The sequence below is a fragment of the Microtus oregoni genome, unplaced genomic scaffold (genome assembly GCF_018167655.1).
Source record: "Microtus oregoni isolate MIOR12 unplaced genomic scaffold, Mior012 000026F_ref0000081, whole genome shotgun sequence".
Classification (NCBI taxonomy): Eukaryota; Metazoa; Chordata; class Mammalia; order Rodentia; family Cricetidae; genus Microtus; species Microtus oregoni.
The window spans coordinates 17955776-17983083 of NW_024543085.1; the positions used below are offsets into that span (position 1 = coordinate 17955776).

Genomic DNA, 27308 nt, shown 5'->3' on the forward strand with positions numbered 1-27308 from the left:
AATTTTCTACCTATTTCACAGGTGATTACTTCAGGAGGAAGAAACTGAGCTCATTTCTTTCTCCAAGGAAGAGGAGGAGAGGAGGCATTCTCATTTAGTGAGAAACATCCCTCAGTGGTTGTCTTCTCTGCCCTCTTAGGTGTCTTTAATCTGAAGAGTATGCAAAAAGCCTGAGGCTAGGAAGGAAATGAAAATGTCCACTAATTCAGATGGCCTACACCAAAGTAACTACAAAATAGAATGCATTTGAATTGATCTATATAATTGAACTTGAAAATCTGATTCCAGAAGTTGTAGTAGATAAGAGTGGCCAAAGGCTTTGTCTTCAACTTAAGAACATTTTGAGTACCTATGTGTGTATACTAGAGGCAGTTATAGAGTACAGACAGGAGGGGTGGGGGAGACACAGCAAAAGAGTGCTAGCTATGTGTGCTTCAGCAAGGCATCTACCACTATCTTACCGTCTTGAACCACACTGAGTTAACAGGTAAGGAATTCACATGAGCGCAAACAGAATTTGGGTGAGGCTGCTGGTTTTACAAAAAAAAAAAAATATGAAACGTAGGCTCACTAAAGAAAAATGTTTAAATAAAGCATTTTAAGATTTATACATGTATGCCCTCTCATATTCCTTCTTGGCATGATGATCCATGCGTTTCTATTTTTTGAAGGGGAAAAACAAACAGATTGAAACAAAGGGAATTTTCCTTTCTCTTTGATTTCTCTCAAATTGGAATTTCATTGAAAATGGATGGGTATCTTTCCACTTGTAAATCTCCCCTCCCCCTGATTCTTGGAAGATCTGAGTTTTCTAAATCACAAGGATAAACTGTACACATTTTGAATGTGAAATTTGGAATTTATACCATTTTTATTGTGCCCGATAAAAAGCAATTTTTTTTTATTCTGTGGGTCTGAAAAAGCAAGTTTTGAAATCAGATGTATTTATCAACATACTCATTAGAGGCATTTTTCTCCCTCCAGTTTGGAGGGAGTTTGAAAACCAATACGAGTCTGGTTTAGATAGTCATAATTGTTTACACATGTCTCAGTAACAAAATATATTTGGGGGGTGGCACTTTACTTTTAGGATTTTAGACAGCTGGAAATTATTATCATTATGGTTTAAAATGTTCCAACTGGATAATGGTGTTAAAAAGAATATACCATTCTAGAATGCTTCCTTCTCGCATGGAACACAGATAATTTTATTAGATTGAGTCCTGAGTTACAGATTGGCTGATCTAGTTACATGTGAAGGAATCTGAAGAAATGGGTTCCTTCATATAGCATCACATAGAAAATGCCTGTGCCTCATGGTTAGCAATTGTATTATTGTTGTACAAATAGCTTTCATGACTCGTTCAGATAATATTTCTCCTACTGCAGTAGCAAAATCTAATTAAATCTCTAAGAAGTAGGACAACTTCTTTAATCATAAGTATATTAAATACCTTAGAGAACTACAAAAATTCTTTCCATATTTGCTTCTCAGAGAAGAAAAGAAGAAAGGAAAAGATGATTAATAAGGGATTCTGTGGCTCCCTCAACCTGTTTCTTCTGAGCAGTAAGGCGATGTTAAGAGCCAAGAGGGACCAAAGTTCAAAGGAAATTCATCTAATATTTGTGCTCTGGCTCGGAAAGGGGGTGAGAGGCTGTGCATGTGGCCAGTTGGCAATGAGGGCAGCGTGCCAAGCCAAGGAGCCTTTGTGATCACAGACGGACTTAGCAGGGGAGAGACTGTGCCAGAGACCCAGGCAGGGCAGGTTATTTTGGGGGCTTTGCACGAATCATTTGTTTTTCATTCGTTGCCAGAGAAATGTATTTACTTAGCTAGAACTGATAAAAAACGAAAGCCACCAGCATCACCAGGAATTGGCATAGTAATTATATCTTATATGTTGACTCCATGGCTTGCAATGATTGATTTACTGGCTACTGGAGGTTTGAAAATTACCAAGGTAGGTCTCATCCTTGGAGATACACCCTGGGATGGTTTTTTTTAACTCTTGATTTATAACTCCTCTATCTATACTGCATTCTTCTCAAGAAAATTTTACTGCTTTTATCATTTGTGATATCAAAATATTCTCACTAATTCTTCACAAATAGAGGCATGGAGTAGCTAGTCCTTTTGCCTAATAGCACAATGGTGTCATGGGTGGAGTGCCACAGTGGTTACCAGCCACTTGCTGATTGGATCCGAGGCTTGCTCCAGAGGAAGGAATCCAGGCCTGTTCCTGTGTACTTGGTCAGTGAGCATATGGCTAAGGAGATCATAGGTCCCAGCCTGGAATTTGCTGCTGTTATTTTGTTACATGACTGGGTCATGTTGTCAAATGGCTTTCTCAAGGCTCGTATTTATCTCCACGGATTAGTGGTACACTCAGCCTTAGTCAGGGGAATGTCCTAGAGCAGCAGGCAGTGATTAATGCAGAAAGCAACGCTTGGCCAAACTGCAGAGAATAAGATGATGGAGTGCCCAGCCCTAAGCGGGACTGATCTTGCCCTCTCCAAGGCTCAGGTAACATCTCTGAAGGAGACAAGGAAAGAATGCAAAACCAAAGGATAAAGACACATGTAGTGAATTTCCCCTGGACACGGTACAACTGCTGCTGTGGTTATCGCATGGACTGGGTTCCTTAGCATTTCATCCTGCATGTGTGAAGGACCCATTACGGACTGTCTTCTCTTATCATTCTTTGGAGAGGCTGCACCATTTTACTCAGTAGTATAGCCACTGATAAGCTGTCCTTGCTTCAGTACATAGACTTCCACCCATGCCTGGGCAAGAAATTCCAATGAAACTCAGTATGACGCACACAAAAAAATAATACCTAAATGTAGGAAGGGACTAAAAGCAGGGGTTCCAGAGGGAGAAGACGTGAGATGGTAATGGGGCAGAGTGGAAATGACTGGGGTTCGTTATGTCAATGTCTGAATCTGTTAAACAATTTTAAATAAGGGCAGCCGTTCTACGGTTTGTAATATGTCCTTTTCTTGTCAATTTAGAGTGTCTAGATTTGTACTAGGTACTTTCCTGAAGGTACAGAACAGACCCAGCAAGCCCAGGGACACCTCTGGCTTCCGTTGTCTCTTCCTGGAAGGTAGTTACAAACTGCCAGGAGGCTCGACAGTTACATGTGCTTTCTCATCCTTCTCTGCCACACACGAGCAGAGACCACTGGTAAACTGGACGAAAACTGAGTCAGTTATTGAGGCTTGCTTGCCTATCAGTGCTATCCTAGCAAAGACGCTTGCTGAGACATCAGAACACCAAACTCAGCAGAACTCAGTGAACTCAGAGACCTGCTCAGTCTCATATCTAGGGTCAAGATCCTCCACTCACTTCTTCCAATTAATGCTTTCGGCCATTCAAGGCATCTTCTATGCAGTGGCTACCAGTCTCCTTGACACAGCCCATCCTTAAGATCCTGTCCCATGATCTTTCTATGGTGTTAAGAACACATGTTCAGTGGGGCAGTGGTGGCACACCTTTAATCAGGAGGCAGAAGCAGGTGGATCTCTGTGAGTTTGAGGCCAGCCTGGTCTACAAGAGCTAGTTCCAGGACAGGCTCCAAAGCTACAGAGAAACCCTACACTGAAAAACCGAAAAACAAACAAAACCAAAAAAAAAAAACCCTCACATGTTCAGTGGGTTAAAGTCTACTTGATTTAAAATTTCCTGCAATAAGCCCAGCAAGATGGCTTAGAGCAGTGGTTCTCAACCTTCCTAATGCTGCAACCCTTTAATACAGTTCCTCATGTTGTGGTTACCACCACCCATAAAATTATTTTCGTTGCTACTTCATAACTTTAATTTTGGTACTGTTTGAGTCGTAATTTGTTGTGTGATACATTGATTGTATTCTGATGTTCCTGAGACTGAGAGGAAAGTTTGTTTTAAATCACAGGGCAGAACCAGCTACTAGCTGACCAAAATTAGCCCTAGAAGTTTGGGATTTAGAGAGGATCTTGGCCCTTTTGGATGGAGGAACAACAGAGTTAGAAGGTCACTGGTTGCTTCTCTGCCACTTCTCTGTTTATTCAGCTTCTTACCCTGATATCAGACTTCCAAGTTTTTATTGATAAAGAAAAATTAGAAAAACGCATCAGTAATGTAAATATCAGATATGCAGAACACCCAATAGGCGGCCCCTGTGAAAGACCCATGTAGAAGAAGGCTGCTCTTTTGTTTCCTGGCCTCCCAGATCCGAATAACCACACAGAAACTATATTAATTACAACACTGCTTAGCTGATAGCTTACATGTATTTCTAGCTAGCTCTTACATTTTAAATTAACCCATTTCTATTAATCTGTGTATCCACACAAGGCTGTAGCCTACTGGTAAGATTCCAGCATCTTTCTCCTTCAGCAGGTACATAATTTCTGCCTGACTCTGCCTTTTTTCTCCCTGCATTCAGTTTAGTCTTCCCACCTAGCTCTATTCTCCCCTGCCATAGGCCAAATCATCTTCTTTATTAACTATTGATAATAAAACATATTCACAGCGTAAAAGGGGACTCCCACATCAGACTCAATCAACTTCAAAGGGGTCGGGACGCCCTTGTTAAGAACCACTTGCTTAGAGCATGAGTGTGTTTGCCACTAAGCCTGAATTTGATCCCCGGAACTAACATGGCTGAAGCAATAAAATGGCTCCACAAAGTTGTCACACACACACACACACACACACACACACACACACACACACACACACTGTAAAATGTAATAAAAAATTAAAATTTTCTTTTATTTTTTTTTTGGTCTGGCTTCTTTCTTTCTTTCAATGTAACAGTTCTGAAGTTCATTTTTTATTGATTCTATTGAGCCACACATTTTATAATTAACTATTTGACCAAAGCCCTTTGGAAACCTGTATCTATTTCAGCAAATTTTTTAGAATGCCATATTGAGACAGGTACAATAGCTTGGAAGTAGTTCTGGCACAAGATTCCTAGTTCAAAGCAGACTTTGTCCTTAAGAGCTATGTAATACTAGCAAGTTTTTTGAGCATTCATTTCTGTATCTGTGGAAAAACTATGAAATTGCACATTGTATTTTGTTTTAAAAATTTGAATTTGTAAATCATAAGCAATTAAAACAGTACCCATCACATAATAAGTATTAAATAAGGCTTAAATAAGCACTGTAGATACACCTAGTCAGTGGAGATGTATTCATGTTTGGGAAATATCCCAAAATCACTTCAAACAAATTCTGATTTTTAAAACGCAAGGAGAGCTACATAGTTTAGGTTGAAATTATGATGTGAAAATAAAGAATAAGACATGATCCCTCATTTATATTAGTTATGAATTATTTTAGGTTCTTGTGCAATAATACCTTCAAATAATGATCCCTACCAAGAACATAAGATTTTAGGATGGCTGTACCTTGTGACTAAGGGTAGCATGTTTATCTTCAAATGGTAATAAAAATGTGGGCCTCACCTCAGTGCACTCCACCAGACAAGGTCTGTGAAACTTGAGTCTGAGTTCAGTGAGGAAATCCCTCTCGTTAAACTCCTCCCACAATCAAACTCAGATCTTCATTCTTGCCCACCAGGCACTCGATCAACGAAGCCATCTCCCCACCCCCAATGATTGCTCGGTCTCTCCGCCTCTGAGACCGGGTTTCATCTAGCCCAGGCTGGCCTAGAACTTCTGGTTCTTCTGCCCTGTCACCCAATCGCCAGGATGACAGGCATGCACTATCATGTGTAGTTTCTAATATGTCACGCTGGGGATTGCTCCTAAGGCTTTTGACAGGCCAGGCAGCCTCACTACCAACTAAGCTGCATCTTTTGCATGTAAACTTAAATAAAAGCAAGTTGAAATTTTTCAATATTTGCTAGATGTCATTTTCTTTTAAAAACTTTCCCCTTTTACCTATATTTTTTTAAAACGTATTTAAATATATGAACTCTTTCGAAGCTGAGGCACAGCTCCAAGAACTGCAAATATTTATCTGGTCTTTCCTTAAGACATTTCTCTAGAATGAATATTTCTAATGCTACATGCAGTTAAGGAAAGTATCCAGACTTTCTCACAGCTGTGAGTGGTGACTTGCTGTGGGACAATGGTCTTTTATCCTGTCACTTGTATTATTTTTAATAAAAAGCTGATTGGCTAGTAGCCAGGCAAGAAGTATAGATGGGGCAACCAGGCAGGAAGTAGAGGTGTGGCAATGAGAACAAAAGAATTCAGGGAAGATGAAAGAGTCATTCTGCAGCCGTCACCCAGATAGAGAGGAAGCAAGATGAGAATGCCTTGCTAATGAAAGGTACCAAGCCACGTGGCTAACACAGACAAGAATAATGGGTTAAGATGTGGGATGTAAGAATTAGTTAATAAGAAGCCTGAGGTACTAGGCCAACCAGTTTATAATTAATATAGACCTCTCTGTGTTTATTTGGAACTGAAATGTTGTGGTACTGGGCAGGACAGAAACCTCTGTCAACAGTGATTCAGCTCTAGACAACACAGGTAGTATTTTCATAACAATATTAAGCTGGGTGGTGGTAGCATGAGCTCTTAATTCCAGCACTCAGGAGGTAGAGGCAAGCGGATCTCTGAGAGTTTGAAGCCAGCGTGGTCTACAGCATAAGTTGTAGAACAACTAGGACTGTTACACAGAGAAACCCTGTCCTGAAAAACAACAAACCAACCAACAGTATTTAAGATATTAAAATATTGTAAAACTAGAATTTGTGATAGAAAACCATTTCTATTGATTCCGTTTTCTATTTATAGAATTCATATTCCATTGAGTTGCTAGATTTCCAGTTTCTTCATCAACCCAAAATATTATTTCTCATATTTGTGGCTTTTTGAAACTTCATACTATTGACAACTAGCCACGATTTTAGAAATAATTCAATGATTGTGGGTATTTTGACAATCACTTTCTCTCTTATTGAGTAAGTTCAGTACATCTGATTCTGCTCTCTTTAGAAGGCTAATTTGAGTAAGTAAAATTTACTTACAAGCTCTGCGATTTGGGCCTTATTGAGCAAATAGTTTCTTTTTTTATTACAGAAATTACTTTTGCATTCCCTCAGAAGACCATATTGAAGTAATAAGGGTGGCGGCGCTGCGTTCCCAGCACCCCGGCCGCCTGCTCGGCTAGCTTATGCCCCAAAATAATTACACAGACACTGTATTCTTTTAAGCACTGCTTGGCCCTTTAGCTCTAGCACTTACAGGCTAATTCTCACATCCCGATCAACCCATCTCTAATAATCTGTGAGAACCGGTCTTACCAGGAAGATTCTAGCCTAGTCCATCCTGGGTCGGAGCTTCATGCCGGGAGTGGGGCATGGCGTCTCTCTCAGGTGTCTGCTCCCTAGAGGAGAGCTGTCAAGTCTCTGACCTCACTTCCTCTTCCTCCCAGTGTTCTGTCCTGTTTTCTCCTCCCACCTATCCTCTAACCAATAAAATGGGCCAGGGCAGTGCCTTTATTAGCCAATGACCTTCCTCCATCACCATATTTTACAAAATGTTATTCAATACATATACATGAAAATAGACATATATAAACACATATAGAGACAATATAAAACACATATAAGGACACATATAGACATATATAGAAAGACGTATATATGAATATATAAATACACACTCATATATATGGACCGGATGTGTCATCACAAGGCCTGGATTTGTATGCTAGCTCTATCACTTTTCATGTTAGCAACACTGAACATGCCACTTAACATGGTCCAGACCTATTTTGCTGGATTGTTATTAAAAAAAACAAAATAAAACTTTACACAAATATCCCCCTACTTATTGGGCATATTGATCAATTTCGAATGGTTTCATTTCATTCTTTTGCAGTGCTCTAATTTTAATCACATCCTACCATCCTGCTGTATCAGGAGAAATGCCGTTGCTCTGTTTGGTAAAAAGGTGACATATGTATTCAAATTGTAAACGCTAGGTTGTAAAGCATCTTAGGACAGCATGGCCTCTGTCAGTACCTAAAGGTTGTTTACCTTTAATTTTTAAGAATTAAATTTATTTTCGTTCCTTTTTCAGAATAATTCCATGGTTTTTATTCCTTCTAAACTTAAGCATCAAGAAACAGGGGCTGGGCTGGAGAGGTGGCTCATTGGTTAAGAACCTGGTTGTTCTTCCAGAGGACTTGGGTTCAATTCCCAGTACCCACAAGACACAACTGTCTGTAGAACCTGTTCCAGGGAATCCAATACCCTCCCACAGACATGCATGCAGGAAAAAACACCTATGCCCATAAAATAAAAACAGATTATTTTAAAAATGCTTTAAAAAAGAATCAAGACGCAGTTGAAAACATGCAGTTGGCCATGGGATTTTACTAGATGCTACTAGAAGTCAATGCAGAGGCGGGTTCTTTAATGTGAAAATCCCTAAGTCTTAACCGTCTGTGAGCGTCAGTGACAACTGTTGGACCAAGGACTGTGGACTACAGTGGAGTCGGATAGCTCCCAGAGATAAAAAGAGTGTGCCTCGTGATTGAGTGGCAGCCCCATTTGACTTTCATGTCCGTTAGCAATGGGCACTGTGTGAGAGAAGAAAGTTCATGCAGCTGCCTTTGGTAACCAGTCAGTGGGAGGCAGCCTCTCTGGGAGCCAGGAGAGGCAGCCACGCTGGGAACCACCACCCTTGTTCTGGTGAAGTGAACCTCACATCTGTCTTCCCCATCAGACCTAGAAATGTAATTTAGATGATTATCGCTGTGCCCATTAAACCTTGTGACCTATTGTAATCTGTTTGAAGTCAGCCTGTTTATACTTGGGAAGAAAAGGAGGATTAACTCATAGTTCATGAAATCTGGGTGCAGCCAGGGAAGTGGAAAAGGAAACAGGGAGCCTTCTCCATCCGTGTGGAAGAGAGAAGGACCATGAGGAGCTAACCATGGAAACCATTTCTTTATGGAAAAGGGAGTTCTCTGGAACATGGCCTATATAGAGACAGACACCCTCCACTTTCAGTGTTCAGCTAACAGGATCACATTCTCAGCAGGTGAGGGTCACATGCAGAATGGTAGAATTACTGAATAGGATTCCAACCTTAAGTCTGCCAGAGAAATGTAGTGAAGGGAACAGAGGCATGGTTGGCAATCCTGCTAAAGCTGGAAGAAGACGCCTTCATATATTTGCATCTGGGATAAAAGTTTATTGTTTAGTGTGGGCTGCAAGGTATTAAAGAACTTACTAGACCCTTTAGTGTCACTATCTAATGCTCTTAAATGTACAACGGCAAGTCCTGTAAACTGTGGTTGGCTCAGCCTCTCTCCAAAGGCAGAACACTTCCTTATCGACACAGATCCCTCATAACAGGACTGGCTATCCTGCTCGGTTTCGATAAGTTGGGACATAGCTTGTCTGCAGCTCTCTTAACCTCTTTAATATCCCACTTTAAAAACTAAAATTACGTTTTTTAATTTTGTAATTCTTAAGACAAAAACTCTTAATATGTCAAAATTCCTCTCCTCTTCAAAAGGTCAGACTTAGTTATTACGTTAAATCTCATCGCATGAACTAATGGATAAGCTTTGAGATACATTGTGCTTCTCACCTAGTGGATGACAGATCTTCTGACACATAGTGAACATGAAAAAAATATTACCAATGAATGAATGAATGCTCTTATTCAAGTGGTATGTCTAGGACAGAGCTTGGCATAGTATTTATCATAATGAGTCTTTCTCTGTCCCACCAGCCAGCTCTCAAATAATGACACGGAGACTTCTAGTTATTTATGAAAACTTGGCCTATAGCTTAGGCTTGTTCCTAACTAACTCTTATAACTTAAATTAACCATTTATATAAATTTATGTTTTATCACACAACATTACCTCTCTTCCATCTTGTACCCTATGTCTCTGCTCCCTTCTTCTTCCCAGAGTCCTCTCTGTCCCCGGAATCCTGCGTAACCTCTTTCTAGCTATGGGCCATTCAGCTTTTTATTACACCAATCACAGCAATACGCCTTCACATGGTGATATAATACCCCACAACAATTTATCATCAGTGCTGAAATGCGATGCCTGTTGGACACTGACGCATTAATTTTGAACTAATACCCAAGGTAAATTCAATTTTTCATGCTAAAGGAATATGTTTGGAAACATTTTGCACCCACGTGTGAATGGCTCTATCAAGTAAATGTCTTTGGAAGGAAACTACTTCCTCTTTTGCCCCCACCCTACACTCATTATTTGTTTTACACTGGCCGTCTCTCTGACCCTCTCATGTCTGCAAATAGCTCATCCCCGTGTTTCCTCTTCACAAATGGTGGAAAGTGGACATGTGTGTCCCTGCACTCAACAGTGCAAACTCATCTGATATGTTTTTAAAATTAAAATATATTTGTTTTAATTTGTGTGTGTGTGTGTGTGTGTGTGTGTGTGTGTGTGTGTAAGGGAGAGAGAGAGAGAGAGAGAGAGAGAGAGAGAGAGAGAGAGAGAGAAAGAGAGAGCATGGATGTAGTGAGGAGCTTAAGAGAGTTTAGAGAGGCAGTGGGAATAGCTAACCTAGAAGGCATTCGTAGATAGAGAGTTTCTGTTCATCTGAAGTTGGACCTAATTTGACTCAAAGCCCCTCTGAAAATAAACCATCAGGGTCTATCTCTAAGAGTATAATGCATATGCACACACATGTCCACTCTCACACACACACACAGACACACACAGACAGAGACAGAGGGAAGAGAATACAAAGTGAAGTGGATTAGCTGGGTTCTACCCTCCTAAAAATCTCCGTGAGAGCCAATCGGCTATAACTTCCCCTAAGACAGAAAAATCCTGGAATTCAGAACAGACAAGGAAAAGCAGGAAGGAGGGGGGCACAATGCTGAGGATCACAACAAGATGACCTTGTCACCATAGTAACACAGCCCCTGGGGAGTCTAGTAGCAGAAGATACCTCTCTCTTCCGCTTTCTCAGCCTCGGAGGAGGCGGAGGCAATAGAGGCAGCAAGTGGCAAGCGCAGAAGCGGCAGCATGGAGTGAAGGAAGATGGCACCCAAGGCAACCCCAACAAGCGCCTTAAACCCTGCCACTCAGGGCACACACGTCTCTAAACACCCGAAAGCTTCTTCCAGGAGGACTAGGAATTTAACCGGAAGTCAGATTTTTTTCTCAGAAAGAGAAAATTGTATTTGTGTACATAAAGCCTGTGCTCTGTGAGGCTTGCAGCAATTATGCTAACTCCGATGAGAGCTTTTCTGGGTTATGGAAAAAAAGCATTCACTTGTGGCTGTGACGTGGGGGCAGAGAGAGAGAGACGGCCGAGTGAACACATGAAGACGAGAAGCCCGTTGCGGAGACAGACAGACAGGGCTGGACCAGGTGTTTCAGCGTGCACGGCAATCACAACGAGCAGAAGCACACTGGTGGAAAGACTCAAGGGAAGGAATGGATCTAAGGATTTCCATGTAGATAGCTGGGGGCTGGGGGTGGTCACATTAAACACACAGACAGCTTGCAGTTTTCTGAAAATTTTGGGGATTTTTTTTGGGGGGGAGTCATTTCCTTTTAACTGCCACACAAAACAGTTTCCTTATGACGTTTTCACACACACAGTGCTCCCCCTTTCCTGTCCGCACTTTTTGCTGATCTCCTGTCTGTCTCCACTCTTCTCGTTCCTACTTTCCTGTCACAGGTATTCTAGTACCTTCTAAATTGTTCCATCCTTAAGACATCTTCTCCCTTCTCACAGCACCCTTTCTAGTTGCGTTGCCTATAATTCCTTATACACACACACATACACACACGCGCGCGTGTGCACGCATACACACACATACACACCACACACATATTTATAAAAACCAAAATCTAGGGACCCTTATGAGAGAGAAAAAAACATTATCTGCCTTCCTGAATTCAGGAAATTTCACTGAAGGCAATAATTTCCAGGTCCGTTCATTTCCCAGAAAATGTCATGATTTCATTTTTCTTCATGGCTAAGGAAAATTCCACTATGAAGTTGGGGGAGGGCTCAGTTAGTGAAATGTCTGCTGCGGCACAAACATAAGTGCCTGTGTTTGAATCCTCAGCGCTTGCGTAGAAACTGGGTGTAGCAATAGCCCTAATGATTTGGGGGAGAGGTGGGTTGATACAGGTAGATCTCTGAAGTTGCTTGGTGAGTGGTCCTAGCTGAATCATTGAGCTTTGGGTTCCCTGTGAGATGTTGTCTCCATCTAAGAGGACTTAACGATTACTTATAGCATTTCAGAACAGGCTTAGCCATTCATGCCGCAGCTCCTCAGTCTTCCTGTGTAGCACAGGAGTAGCTGGTGACAACCTGTATGTGAGTGGGGGGGGATGAATGTATCCCAGTGGAACTTAATTAACAGAATAGAAAGTGGGGAGTAGTAGAAAAGATGCTAGAACTTGGCCTCTAACCTCTACATGTGTGCACATAGCCACAAATCACACATACATATACACCTCACACATAACCCACTAAAATGCAATAAAATCATAAATAAAATAAACTCCCTTTGCATCTGTGCCACATTTTCCTGATCCCCTCAGAACTCTGAGTTTTTAAGATATTTGTGAGCCATGCAGCAGATCTATCAGGTCTGACTGAAGTCTGTAGGAAGGCAAAGCGGGGGTTGCGGGTGTGAATTGTGTTGCTGCTAAAGTGAGAACTGAGTCTACACCGCTAAATGAGACAGCCTGAAGAAGACAGTGCAGAAAAGAAGTCCTAGGAAAGGACCACGAGAAAGCTCTGTATTTAAAGGATTGGAAGAGGCAGCAGTAAAAAAACCAAGTACAGTGGCCTCAGGGAGAAGCAGGGGGTACCATGCTTTGGGAATCAAAATGAAAGGTGAACCAGGGAATATGAATGGAGAGCAAACTCCAGAGAAGTGTGTGTGGAGAGGGTGAGGGAAGAGCTTGAGATGACCTGTTACCCTGGTCAGAGCGGAGATTAGAGACCTTCAAATGAACTGCTGCCTTGTAACTGTCAGGACGGAAGCAAGGCTACAACATGAACAAAGAGTAACGAAGAGTTGATAGCTGTCCTTATAGCTCTTAATCATCTAGATATATAGTTATTTATAGACAGCTATCAGTAATATATAAGGCATACACACACGTACACATACGAGAAAGAGAAAACTATCTTGTTAGAAGTCTGGCAGCGAATGGAGGAGAACATGATGGTTGGAGTAAGGTCATACCAGCTATGACAGAAAGCGTCCAACTTAATGAGAGCCTTTACATTCTAGTGCATATGCATAATAAATTTAAAGGGTGAGGCGGATTATCTGAAGGCAGGTTTATGCCTCGGATCTTGCTGCTGTCACAATTGTGTAAGAATGAGGTATTTCTGGTTCCTTCTTCCAAGCAGTAAGGAAGACAGTTTTCCTCTAAGTGACCAGACCGTCAAACCTTTAATTGTGGAAATTGTTTTCCTAGGATGCTCTCTTTATTTGACATTCTAGTGCCCATATGAATTATACTGTACTCAAGTACACTATATTAGCGCAGTGATAATTACCTCAGACTCAACATAGGGGCTTATAGCTAGGTTCTTGGTCATTGTGGATTGATGTTTGCTATTGTTCAGCCTGACCCATGGAAATACAAGGAAAACCGTACATTTTAATTACTATAGTAAGAAGTCAAACTAATTGCAATGGGTTGACAATCTGCAATAAACATTGAATATTTTATTTGCCATTGCTCACATTTTGTTAATGAACAGAGAGCCTAACAGCCATGCCCTGTATTCTGTGATACACACGGCGACTTCATGGCTCACGCAGATCCCCTCAGACCTGACCTGTAGTGATGCTTTACTGTTCACTGTTTTGCTTTGTCAAATTTCGCAATGCATGACTTCCCTTACTACAAAGATTTCCCGGATTTTCAAGATCCTAGAGTCACATCAGCTGTGGTCCTAAGGGGGCTAGCACTCTTGAGGAGGCATCCACAGAGGCTTCTCCGCACTTGGAGAAGCTAGAACCTGTGAAGAATGGAACCTCACGCTATCATGTTCTCATGGTAGTGGACGCTCATCCGGCAGAAGAGACGACTCTCCCAGGTGATAGTCTACTTTAGTTTAGTTTTGTTGTCTTTTAAACCTCAACATACAAACGGTTGTCATAGCTTTTCAAAGAATATGTTCTGGTTTGTTTGTGCTGCTGTGGTAAACTTCACGTCCAAAGCAATTCGGGGAAGGAAAGCATTTATGTCAAATCACAGACTACAGTTCGCCATTGAGGAAAGCCAGGGTAGCAATGCAAGGTAGGAACTGAAGCAGAAACCAGGGAGGAACGCTGCTTGGTTTCCCTGGCTTGCTCAGATAATTTTCATAGGAAGCCCAGGACCACCAACCTAGGGACAGCGCCAACCACATTGGCCTGCATCTTCCTACATCAATTATCAAGTAAGAAAATTCCTCACAGATGTGCCAACAGGCCAATCTAATGGAGGCAAACTTCTCAATGAAAGATCCCCTTGCCAGCTTTGGGTTGTGTCCGGTTGACAGCTGAAGCCGACTATGATAATTTGTCTCTGAAAATACCAGCATCAAGGAAAATGAGCTTCTAGTCATTTTTCTAGAATGTCCATTATACATCAAAGTCAGTAGGGTTTTCAAAACATCCCAACAGTTAGCTAATTATTATAGTACACCAAGGGACCCCTGTCTAGCTCCAGGGTGACATAGGACATCGTCCCTACATGCCTACCTTGACCCATCCCCCAGGAAATTCGTCCTTGGTATACACCTAGGTCCCACTGTGTTTACTACGAGCTGCCTAAATCTTGTCCTGCTTCATCAACATTTCTTTCCACGAGGAAGTGATGACGAGAAGAAGGGTGTTGAGTGTGCCCTTTATGACGGCCACGTGGAATGATCCTTAGATGCTTAACCAGTCTAGCCTGGACCTTCCTGTCACTTAGGAAAGTCAGGACCAAAATCACTGCTGAAGGCCAGACACCTTTTATTACAGGGCTGGAAGGTCATTTTCAGGTAACTCTAAGTGTTTGGCCCCAGAATCATTGGCATATGGCCACATGTTAGTTCCCTCACTTCACCATTTCTAGAAGGTTCTGATTCTATTCATATTAGAAATTCATAGTTTGGAATCTGTCAGTGGGAAATGAAATAGCATACGACAATGAAAAATTCAAATTAATATTTACCCCAGAGTTTTACAAACTTTTGAAAATAAGTTGGTGATATATGCCAACCAAGAAATATTACTGGACGTTAAGCTTCATCTTAGAGTATAAGGGGACCACAACTTCAAATTCTCCCCCAGGGGAAATGAGAGCAGCACTCGGGAATTCCAGATGTGGTGGTTTAAATGAGAAAGGACTGCCCTCTGAAACTGTAAGCAAGGTCCCATTGGATGCTTTCTGCTATAAGCTGCCTTGGTCATGGTGTCTCTTCATAGCAGTAGAAAAGCAACTAAAACAACACACACCCTCGAAGAAGCCCAGAATGCCTCTACTTTCCTGGAAATCTTTCAAGGTAGGAGCTTTATGACGATGAATAAATGCATCAAATGCAGAAAAGTGTCAAATGCTTAAGTTTTTATAAGGAAATATTAAGCTTTTGAGTTAAGGTTCATACAAAAGGGACTGTAGTACTCAATGAGATAGGTGCTTGCCACGAGAACCTGGTGTCCTGGGTTCGATCCTCCAAACGCTCTAAAGGTCTCTCTCTCTCTCTCTCTCTCTCTCTCACACACACACACACACACACACACACACACACACACAATGTTCTGAACTTTATGTCAATCACTTGGAGAATCATTTTCTACTGTGTGTGTGTCTTTGTGTGTGTGTGTGTGTGTGTATGTGCCTCTCTCTCTCTCTCTCTCTCTCTCACACACACACACACACACACACACAATTTTCTGAACTTTATGTCAATCACTTGGAGAATCATTTTCTGCTGTGTGTGTGTCTTTGTGTGTATATGTGTGTTTCTCTATGTGCATGAAGAGACTGAATCCCTCTTTCCTACACTTCTTTAAAAATTATTCCCTTGGCCGGGCAGTGGTGGTGCACGCCTTTAATCCCAGCACTCGGGAGGCAGAGGCAGGCGGATCTCTGGGAGTTCGAGGCCAGCCTAGTCTACAAGAGCTAGTTCCAGGACAGGCACAAAAAACTACAGAGAAACCCTGTCTCGAAAAAATCAAAAAAAAAAAAAAAGTATTCCCTTTGTGTCACTCTTTTCTTCTAATGCAACACAACTACATTCTCTAGTAGATGTGGAAAGTATGATTTGTTTTTAGCCATGTTTCTTAACATTTTCCAACTGATAGACTGGTGTTCTTTATGAAGGTTGGAGTTTCCTGTCCTTGTTGCACAAACAGGAGGACACACTAGTGTGGGCAAGTTAAAATGTAAATGTAATTTAGATTCTGGTATCACTTCAGAATAATGTGAAATAAGAACCACCATTATTCTGATGTAATCCTAATGCTGTTTTTCACAAATTCTGGGGGTTCCTGCTCCCTCCTGAAGGGCATACAAGGCTTAGCCTTCGTTGCAAGCTTTTAAAGAGATTCATGTTCCCTTTTCAATGGGTTGCTGTATATTTTATATAGAAAATGAAAGAGAGTGGATTTTCCCATTCTTCAACTTTTCTACATCATCGAAGGTAACTGTGACAGTTATCCAAGTTAGTTCCTGGATACACTTAACAATTACCTTAATCAAAACCCAGGCAAAAGGCTGGGGGGTGGCTCAGTCAGTAGTTTATTTGTTTTGTAAGTTCAGGGACCTAAATTTGATCCTCAGAACCCACAGTAAAAAAGCCGAGCATAACAGGCCATGTTCATAACCCAGTGTAGTAGAGACAGGTTCCCGGGGGTTCACTGGCCAACCCCACCTAAGGTACTTGGTGAGTTCCGAAGTCAGTGAGAAACCTTACTTCAAACAAAGAAGGGAAAAGAAGAAAAGAGAGATGGGTTACATCTGAGAAAGTATACCCAGGGATGTTCTACGCACACACCTGCCCTTACAGGAACAGATGTGTACATGTGAACACACACACATGCACACAAAGGAGCAAGAAATTAGAGCAAAAATTAGTGAGTGATCAAAAGTATCCTTGCGAAATGGGTGTAATAGCAGATAGATGCCTAGTTTTTATAGATAGTAAGTTAACAGGGGGTAGAAATAAATAAGATAATTTTGCTTCAACAGCTGAGTTCATTTAGGGAAGGGAACTTTGTGAGAGCGACAGAGAAAATCAATACTCAATATTCAATCGAGTATAGAGTTGAGAGCAAATAATAATAATAATAATAATTGTTGAAACCCCTAAAAGATACACAGTTTGCCCATGTTCACCACCTGCCTGAGACTCTTTAACCCCATAATTAAAGAAGGAGTGAATTGTTCCTGGGAATTTGTGTTGCGCCCGTGAGCCTCACTCTGTCTGGTGATTAACAGCACACAGCAAGGCCTTCTGAAACAAATACTGCCCATCATAAGTAAGCATGCTGTAGGGCAGTGGGGTGTGGCTTAGTCCTGCCTGAGCACTCCTGAGACACAAAGCCCAAGTCTAACCTTTGCATAGAAGGAATGGTGTTTGATTCCCAGAGATCTTAAGTAGCAGTCACATAAATAAAAATCTCCTCAGCAGAAAATGTCACAAAGGATGTTGCTCACACCAAGATGCTTTAGTAGGTGAGAAACATCCCACGTGCCTACTCTTTGGCAAATACTCCCATGCCTTTTGTAAGTGACTGCAACAGGAGACACAGAGACGCCATTGTCTGGTTACTTTGCAGCATCCACTTTTATTGGAAGCAAGTTGAAATTCTAAAATTCCTCCTAAACCACAGGAGTTAAAACAGCTGAACACACAGTACATGAAGGGTGATTCTTATAATGGAGAAAAAAAATTTGGATTTTAATAAAGAAGAACTTCTAAGTCATATAATGAAAATTGAGGGAACAGTGGAGGATTTGGTCATAAAGCCAATGAGGATAACAGGCAGCATGACCCTTTCTCCCCAGCAGCATAATTCAGGAGTCAAAACCTCTCAGCTCCGGCAGGTGGTGAACAGGGGAGAGCTGTGTGTCTCCTAGGGGTTCCAGCAATGAATTGCAACTGCTGACACATGTCCAATTATCACAGTTTTCTGAGGGACTTTTAGTTCCACAGCATGTGGCTGATAACTGGGGATCTATGCGTGAACAGCCCGTCCATCCACTGCAGGGAGAACGAAGGAGGGAATGTGTTAGGAAAATTGCAGTGGACAAGTGAAAACCAAACCCAACATTGTGAATGCTCTGTAAACAGCTGATTAGTCCCCTATGACAGTGTGCTACGGTGTATCAATCGCAGCCAGCAAATCTTGGTACAACCCCAGTAATTACAAAATATATTTTTTTACTGCCCACCCTCCCATACAGTGATTGAGGAATTAGTTGAGGAGAAAGATGTTTATTTTCATGTCCCAATGTTCTTCTCCACTTAAGGAAAGACACCATCCCTTTATGCCTTCTTATTTATTCTTTTGAGAGGTAGATCAATTTGAACCTGCTCTCCCAATTTTTGTCGCTGCCTCGCATTCCTTCTCTGCCTTTTATAACCTGCGCAAATTGTGTCTCAATGTTTGGAAATAACCTAAACACTGCTTGCATGATGATTCATAGTAAACTTAATTAATGGCCTAGGAAGATGAGAACCAGAGTTCTTATCCCTTGAATCCAAGTTAATACTTAAATCCAAGGTGTGGTGGTCCCCTGCAATTTGAGTCTCCAAGACAGGGAGGAGGGACCCCCAGAACAGGCTGGTTATGGAGACGCGACATATCAGTCAATTCTGGTTTTGTCTGCGAGGATCCTGCCTCAGTGGATAAAGCAGAAGAGTGCCTGGGGATGAGTCAAGATATCAACATGGAGTCCTCATACGCATGGGTTCATACAGGGCTCATATATGCAAAACACACACAATATATGCACATGCGCATACATACTACACACACTATAATATTTGATTATAATGTAATAATAAGATATGATTTGAATGCTATGGCAAGACATTTACTTTGTGTATGGCTGTTCTAAATGAGAGCTTTAAGGGCTGTGTTTGAAAGTCTTGTTATTTTGGCCTCCACCAGAACACTGTCTCTGAGCCAGTATTATTGTTTGGTTTTCTGGCACCTAGAAACCTGAAGATAAGCCTAATTCTAAGGCAATTCCTATCAGATAAGACATGGTATATGCATCCACTAAAATTATCAAAATAAAGTAACAAATATTATAGGTGCTTAGAAGTTTATTGAAGAAACAGTCTTTTGTGAGGCCTTAGGAAATGAAAGAATTATATATCTTGTAAATCTGTTGTAAATACTTTTATCTTAAATTTATCTCAGGGCTGGAGATGAAGCTAGGGGCAGAACTTCTTTCCAACATGTGTGAGGCACTGAGTTTAATCTGTGGTGCCGGAAAAAAACAATATTATCTTCAATCTAAAAAGGCTACTGGCACTGGTTTAATCAATCCAGTCAATAGATAGATTTCTTACCCATTAATTTAAATTGGCTAAATTTGTGTTGCCTTTTCTAGAGGAGAAAAGACACTCCTGACCCAGTTCTTCCAACTCCCACAGATATGTCAAACTGTAGGGGGTTTGTTTGAACTGTGCGCTAGGATATTGTCCTGAAAATGGTCCAGCGATGCCTGTAGCCTCTCTGGTGCTTCCTGTTTCCCGAAGTTGGGCCAGTCCTCCAGCTCAGTCGACTGGCTCTGCAGCAGACTCCTTCATCGTACTAGATGCAATCTCCCAGGCAGGCAGCGAACCTGGCAGGATTTCTCTCTTGTGCAGAGTGGAGTTTTCAAAAACTCTTGACAGACGTGGTGCTAAACCACCAAATCAATGATACACTTGTTCACGAACAGGCTGTCGTGGCAGACGACGGTGTTGAACACTGACAATGCAGGAATGGCTGTCGCAGACAATCTCGCTGTGATGGTGGGTCCTGGAGTGACGAAAGGTTTGTATCAGAGCTTAGCTGCCACAAGAAACAACTCATTTCCTTTAAAGGACAAACCTTGAAGCCCTCAGTGTGGTTGAATAAGGGAGAAAGTGACATGGGAAGAGAGGAGTAGACCTGAACGGGATGCTATATGCTTCGTAGCCCACCGCAGGGGAATTACCTCCATCACATGTAGAGGTACCTGAGTCGTCATGGTTCCAAAACTACCCTTGTGATCTCATCTGTATTAATCAGGTCAGTCCAAAAAAATCACTCTAGGACTTTCCGACAGTTGATTTAACTGTGGGAATTGCTTACACGGGTGACATGGAGCCAGGAAACAAAACAGAGAACAGTGAGAACAAAAGGAACAAGAAACAGAACCGTGAGACCTGGTGTTATCACGTCTGCACCCACCACACTGAAGCGATGAAGCAGTGAGCTGGCTTTTCAGGCTGTGTTATCAATGTGGCTACAATGTCAAAAAATGCTCACAGATTTTATTTTATTTTTTTTGTTTAGATTGAACAACGAGAAATTATGCCTTTCTTGATATGATACAATGAAAAAGTTCATAAAATCACTCAACGAAATGTTGTGTTCTTGTATTGTTAAGCTCATAACTTACAGACTACTCAAGGATTTATCATGCATAAATACTATAAGAGTACTTTTAAAAACTGCATATTTACTGTGTTCAAACTCTCTAAAGCTGGATTAAGAAATATTTTTTTCTAAATTTAATAATATTTTCGGTAGATTAAAATTGCTACTAGTAATATTTATGTCTATGTAAGATAGCTCCGTGTCTTGAAATAACTTGAAAGTGATTTGATGATCATCTTAGACTAGGGAGTAAGGGCTTGGCTAAAACGAGATTGCCCATAAACTCATAAATGTTTGAAGTATATTCCCAATATAAACTTAATCTATTATTGTTCTGATTGAAATTTTCTCAAAAAAATAAAAAATTAGAAAAGACATGAAAAACAAATTTTACAGATGGCTAACACTCCCTAAGAAGGGTTTATAATAGCCAGGAAGGGTGGTACACACCTGCCATCCCAGCACTCAGAGGGTGGCCGCCAAAGAGGACTGTGAGTTTGAGGAGAGGCTAGGCTAATTTGGGACAATAGGTGGAGAGGAGAAGGAAGGGAAAAAAGAGACTATGTCCAAACTACCAAGAATGAAATATGAGCCTTTAGTTAAGTAAATCAACACAGAGATCCAAAGCTGGGCAGCCATTGCCTTGGTCTCTTTCCGCCATCATGTGTTTGTTATCTCAGGAACAGCTGGAAGAGTCCTAGCTACATCTTCCAGTAGACTCTGGAATCCCCATCTCTGGTGTCCAAGCACACCCTAACTTCTAACATTTTCATGCCCACAAAAGCTTTGTTCAGTTAACCATGCTCTACAGCCGGTATGGAAAGCCCCATGAATTCAATTAAGAATTCTCAGAAAGAAATAATTTCACCAAAGTGTTGTATAACTTGTGACCGGCCAATAGCTTCTCCCTAAGGTGGTGGTGGTGGTGGTGGTGGTGGTGGTGTGTGTGTGTGTGTGTGTGTGTAAAATGAACTTGAGAGCCTTGCACAGTAGGCAAACACTGCACTACCAAGCCACTTCTTCAGCCTCTCTTATAAGTCCTTGTAACTTTTAGAAATAAGGTTAATTCTCCTTGTGCTCTTATTTTGATTTCAGTTTTTCTTTTCACATAAATTGTATTTATTATCTTTTTAATGCCCTCTTACCTGTATCCATCCAGGAGATGTAAATATTTATTTTTCACAAATATAAATAATTTATTGGTAAGTTAAATACTTACTGACTGGCCCTTTGTCATAAACATAAAATAGACACCAAGAAGTACCAATGAATGAGGTCCACGCAACAAACAGAACCACAAAATTTTCATCTGAAAGAAACGTGGGTTAAAGAGACAGTAAAGCATTCTGACAAGTAAATATATGCTATGATATCTATTAAATCCCTTGAAGCAAAATCCACCATGATAGAGAAAGCAGAGGAGAAAAGAGTCTATGTAGTAGATGGTCAGAGAACCTCCTTTGTGAGGTGACATTTGTGCAGAGTTGGGAAAGGAATGGGCAAGGGCTGCACTTATCTGGAACCTGATGGCATGTAAGGGACGCCTGGGTAAACCCATGCTGGACTGGAGCAAAAGGGAGTGAATGGGATGGGGTTATGCAGAGACAAGAGAATCCTTGTAGATGTGGATTTTGTTGGTGAGCAGCACAGAGCATTGACTTTTGAGAGTAAACATAGTACAACCAGATTAGTCCCTCAAAAGATACATTTTGCAAGTAGCAGTTGAGTTCTCAACCTTAAACAGGACATAATATACCATTCTCTAATGCTCAGAAACATCATGAAAGAGGGAATAGAAAGAATGGAAGAGCCAGAGAAGGTCCGTGGGATACTGTCCTCTGGGCACGGTGCAGCCAAGTAGCCAGGACCTCACAGAAGCTTTGGCTACCTGCAATGAGCATTTATCACATTTGGCCTGCAACAGTCGATCCTGAGTGGGGAGGAGTTAAGTCGACTCTATCCTTCCTGTCCTGATGGACTCTGAGACAGGGCAGTCATTGTCTTCCCACATGTACCCACTAAGAAACCCCCCTCCCCACAGGGATAGTTCCAAATCTATAGTCACACAGATGACAGGGGTCAAATTCAGTGACCCTCAAGAACTGAAATAAGCAAAGCATCATAGCCAAAGTCATGGATGAAAGAAGGGGACTTGTGAGAAGGACACTCGGGTGACAGGGTAGGAGGATACAGGGGTAATAACTATCTGGATGAATACCATGAACGTTTGGAATTGGTAGGAGGATACAGGGGTAATAACTATCTGGATGAATACCATGAACGTTTGAAATTATCAAAGAACAAATTTAATAAAAGTTTAAAAATATTTGATTATAGAAAAAAAGTTTCAGTAAATTAAATAAGAGAAAGATTAAAAATTTCTCACTTCCTGATCCTCATTTTCTGAATGCTGAACTCTCTCTAAGCTCACCATTTTCGGTGACTGATGTCAGTTCTACGTTTAAAGACATGCTGCTTGTCCGGACTTGGAAAAACTAGAAATTAAATCTAAATCATGTGATATTTAGGAAAATGATTTTTTGTCCTCCACTTTTATTTCCTGGTACCAGAGAGCTTCTCTTGAGTACTGTTGCCTCTCGAATGCTGCAGATGAAACCAGGTGGGACTTGCACTGCAACACAGAACAAGCAGCTGAACTCCGCAACCTGATGTATTGACAGTGTTTTATTAAACCTTGGTGAAGTCATAGGAGTTCAGTTACTAATTAGTTTACAGAAGTCACACACACACACACACACAAATCATATTTTCCATAGGCACAAGTCACTGCTAAGTTTCAAAGCCTGCCTGGTTTACCTTCATTATTATATTATTGTTCCTTTAGCTGGCAAACATCAAGGCCAGTTGGAGGTGAGAGCATATGGCTATAGAGGAAAAGAGAAGTAAAATGTCCCCAAATCACAGATCTCAGAGGATAAGTACTGGTGGTAAAAAAAAAAATTTAATCTCTCTCTCTCTCTCTCTCTCTCTCTCTCTCTCTCTCGCACGCACACACACACGCATGCTTGCAAAAATATACAGACACGTGTGTGTGCATGCACTCCTGCACATATGTGCTTATGTATATGGAAGCCAGAGTTTAACCACAGGTGTTTTCCCTCAGTCGCTGTCCATTTTGTTTTCTGAGACAGAGTCTCTCACTTGTGACATGGGCTCCCAAAGTAGGCCAGGCTGTTTAGCCAGTGAACCCCAGTGAACCTGTCTTCTCAGTGCTGAGATTATAAGCATACACAACCATGCGTGGCTTTTTTCGTAGGTACTAGGAAATAAACTCAGGTTCTTGTCTGTGGGACACAACCTACTGAGCCATCATGTGGTTGATATTTATTTTCTGGTTCTCCAAGACTAGACAAACATCTTGTCCTTCAAAGTAGAAGGCCAAAGTCATTTGTGAGGAAGAGTACAAGATATCGCCAGTCCACTGGTGGTCTCTTGGGCATATTACATTTGCAGTTTTTCATCTTTACCAATGATATTGCCTTAGCCAGAAACCCTTCCTCTCATTCACTTTACCTGACCTTCCAAACCATCTTGAAAATCATGGCTTCTGAGAAGTCTCACATCCTGGAAGAACAGTATTCTGCAACTCATTGAGTGTGTGGACAGAAAAACCAATATGATGTTTTTTTACCAAGGAAGGCTATAGTTAGTTTCCACACCAGATAAAGGCAGTGAGACTATCTTGGAAAAGTGTGTGCTTGTCTACCTCCAAGATTACTGGAGTTTCATTAGCATGGAGATGCAGTTAAATATGCTAGTGATCTGTCTCAATGTTAAAACCTTTGCCCCAGCATGAGCAAGGCCATGAGTTTAATATCAAAAGTCATAAGGAGAAAAGAAAAAGTGGGGGGAGGCCACACAGAGTTATCACACATTCTTGCAGCTCTTAATGCAGAAAGAGACATATCAGAATATATACTTAGGTCAATTTAAGATCTTTAGAGATGTCCTTTTATTTTGTGCCGCTTCTCTCTGGTCTGCACACAGTTGACTGGCTAGTCCCAGCTTTTCCACATCTTTAATACCATTTGGAGTTTTTTCTTTATTCACTCAATGAGATTTCTGATAGTATTGTCTCTCTACCTCTACCTTCATGCCGTCATAGGCACCGATCTTCCTATGGTGCAAATATGGTCCCATTTGTCCATAGGCCTCTTTCCCTCTTTGTCTTCAGGGTAGAATATAAGAGGGACCCACTGTCCAGGTCCCACCTGGTCCTCATCTTCTGGGATTGCTGTGCTGTGTTATTTCTCCTAACTTGTTGTCTCTTCAAAAATGCTATCCCTTTGTCTGAAAAATCTCTTTTCTCTTTTTCCCGTCAGAGCATTCTAGACAAGTTCGTCTCTCTTATAGTCCAGCCCTTAGAGGTCAGACCAGGTGTGAGGTCTACTCTTCAGGCCTTCTCAGATCTCCCATTCCTACACACGTACCTCATCTTGTTTCTGCTGCTCTACCAAACGTTAGGCATCATAATGTATAAGCAATAGAGATTTGTTTCTCATAGATCTGGAAAGTCTGAAACTGCAGTTGGTAGAGTCAGTGTCTGCTGAGGGTCTCTTACGTAGACAGCATTTTCCTATCCCATCCTCACAGTGTAAAAGGTGGGACACATGCATACTTTGGTAGAGGAGATGGAGGGACCAGGAAACCCTCGGATGCCCCTTTAATGAGGGCATTGATGCTACTCACCTGGATGTAGCCCTCTTGGTTTAACTCCTTTGCAGAAAGTTCTTAATGCCAAACAACAAAGATTCTGTTTCAACATAAATTTTAGATGGACAGAAATATTTAAATCCCAAGGGTGACAAAGAACACTCTTGACACTGTATCTTCTAGAAATTAGAGGGAAGGTGCACCCGTGAACACAACAATATGGCTGATTAAAGAAGACCTGAACAATGACATTATCAATAGACGTGCTGATGTGGAAGGAGGAAAATAGATCAGCACTTGGAAAGTTAATAGTTAAGCTCCTTGCCTTTACTAACCCCCAATTCACTGTCCTAATCAACTTGAAGTTCTGACTACATGCTTGTAAAATGAAATCCACGAATGGGCTCTCTCCTAAGAGAATTTCTCAAGTATAAAACTATGAAGAAAATAAGATAATTTCCTATACTTCTGCCTCCCTTACTATCTAAAAGGTTTGTGGGTATTTTTTTAGGATGAAATTTTCAAGATTCTATTAATGTGTGTTACGTTAAAAATGAGAATTTCTATACAAAATGCACTGGTTTTTCAAGGGACGCTGTTGAATTGAAACTGGGGACTCTCTCCATGGCATTAACTACAAAGAAGGCAGCAGCGATTGCAGTTCGTGCTTGCATTTTGTACTCTCCCTCAGCTCTCCAGACTCTTTTGTGGTGGCAGAATGCCTGTGGCTTTCTGGCTGCTGCGGTGGCAAAACAGAACAGCTCTAATTTATTCAAATGTAGGTGGCTATTGGTTGCATGCCTCTGCGGTTCCTCTTCATTGAGTTTTGAGTCCAATACTCTGGGAGGTACATCAGTTTCAGACCTCAATCAAAATGTATTTTTAATTGGCAAGTTCATTGCAGAAGTTGAGAAAGATGTTACAAAGAAAAGGCTTTGTTCAAACAATTCAACTTATGCAGTTCCTTCAGTCTCCTTTTCCTGGCTTAATAACAAAATAAAACCATGATTAGATCCACCATAAATATTTTACTCAAAGGTCTGATTTGTCTGGATGGCAGCAGAAAATAAATAAAAAAACCTCCTTCTTGACAATAAGAACTATTATAAGCTAACTTTTACAGATACATTGATAATATCTTGTGAGGCACTCCTATTTCTGGTATGATGAGAGCCAAAAGCAGGGGAGAGTGAACGCATCAAGGGGAAAGTTTATTAAGCTTCAATATCATATTTAGTTTTTCAAATAATAACCACCACACCTGTGGGCCATTTTCTAAATATGATTGACACCTATCTATGTTATATCTTTTGTCTTCGATTTTCCCTCATTCTCTCTTGCAGTGAGCCATCACCAAATGTCTACATCATGGATGATATCAATGGCTTGATATCTTTGTATGCACACTTTCTGGAATCAAAACAAAATTCCCTGAGCAGAGACCTTATTGCATTCTTTGTACATTTCACAGACTTAGTACTGTGCAAAAGTCCTTGATACATTATATTCAGATTTGAATGATTATAGTCAGACGCTGTAGGAGAGAATGGAGAGAACGAATATTTATCCAGAAATCAGTTCAATGGAAGAAGAATGAAAGGCTACAGGGATCTGAAGTGGAAATTGCCTTTTCATTTAGGTACATGTCTAAATGCAAAACACATACTTTAAAAAGCAATCAATCAATCAATCAACACCCACCCCTAGTGACAAAGAGCGAACAGAAGGAAATTATAGAATACACAGAGCAGGCAGGAGTTTTGCTCTTCAGCTGAGAAGCAAAGCCTTTCTTCCTCAATCTCCTGACAACTTATCACCCATCAATACCACATACTTTCGGGGGTCCCGATCAAGTCAAATCCTTCTGAAACACCAAAGTACTTTTAAAAGCTAGATCAAGTTTCCTTGTGGAGAGGGAATCTGACCAAACTTATATAGAACTCATAAGAAAGGTTAATTTGTCTTCTGTTCAGATCGCTTTCATTTATCATTGAAAAGCTTGACAAAAGGGCTGAGATGTTCAGAGGCATGGAATGTCTGGTTACCCAGAAAGTTCTCTCTGACTCA

General features: G+C 41.1%; 1 protein-coding gene across 2 annotated transcripts in view; it reads left to right on the forward strand.

Moving 5' to 3' along the window:
- Positions 1-27308, forward strand: part of Cped1 (cadherin like and PC-esterase domain containing 1) — a 279514-nt gene that overhangs the window by 178884 nt on the left and 73322 nt on the right. The gene's annotated exons all lie outside the window — the stretch shown is intronic.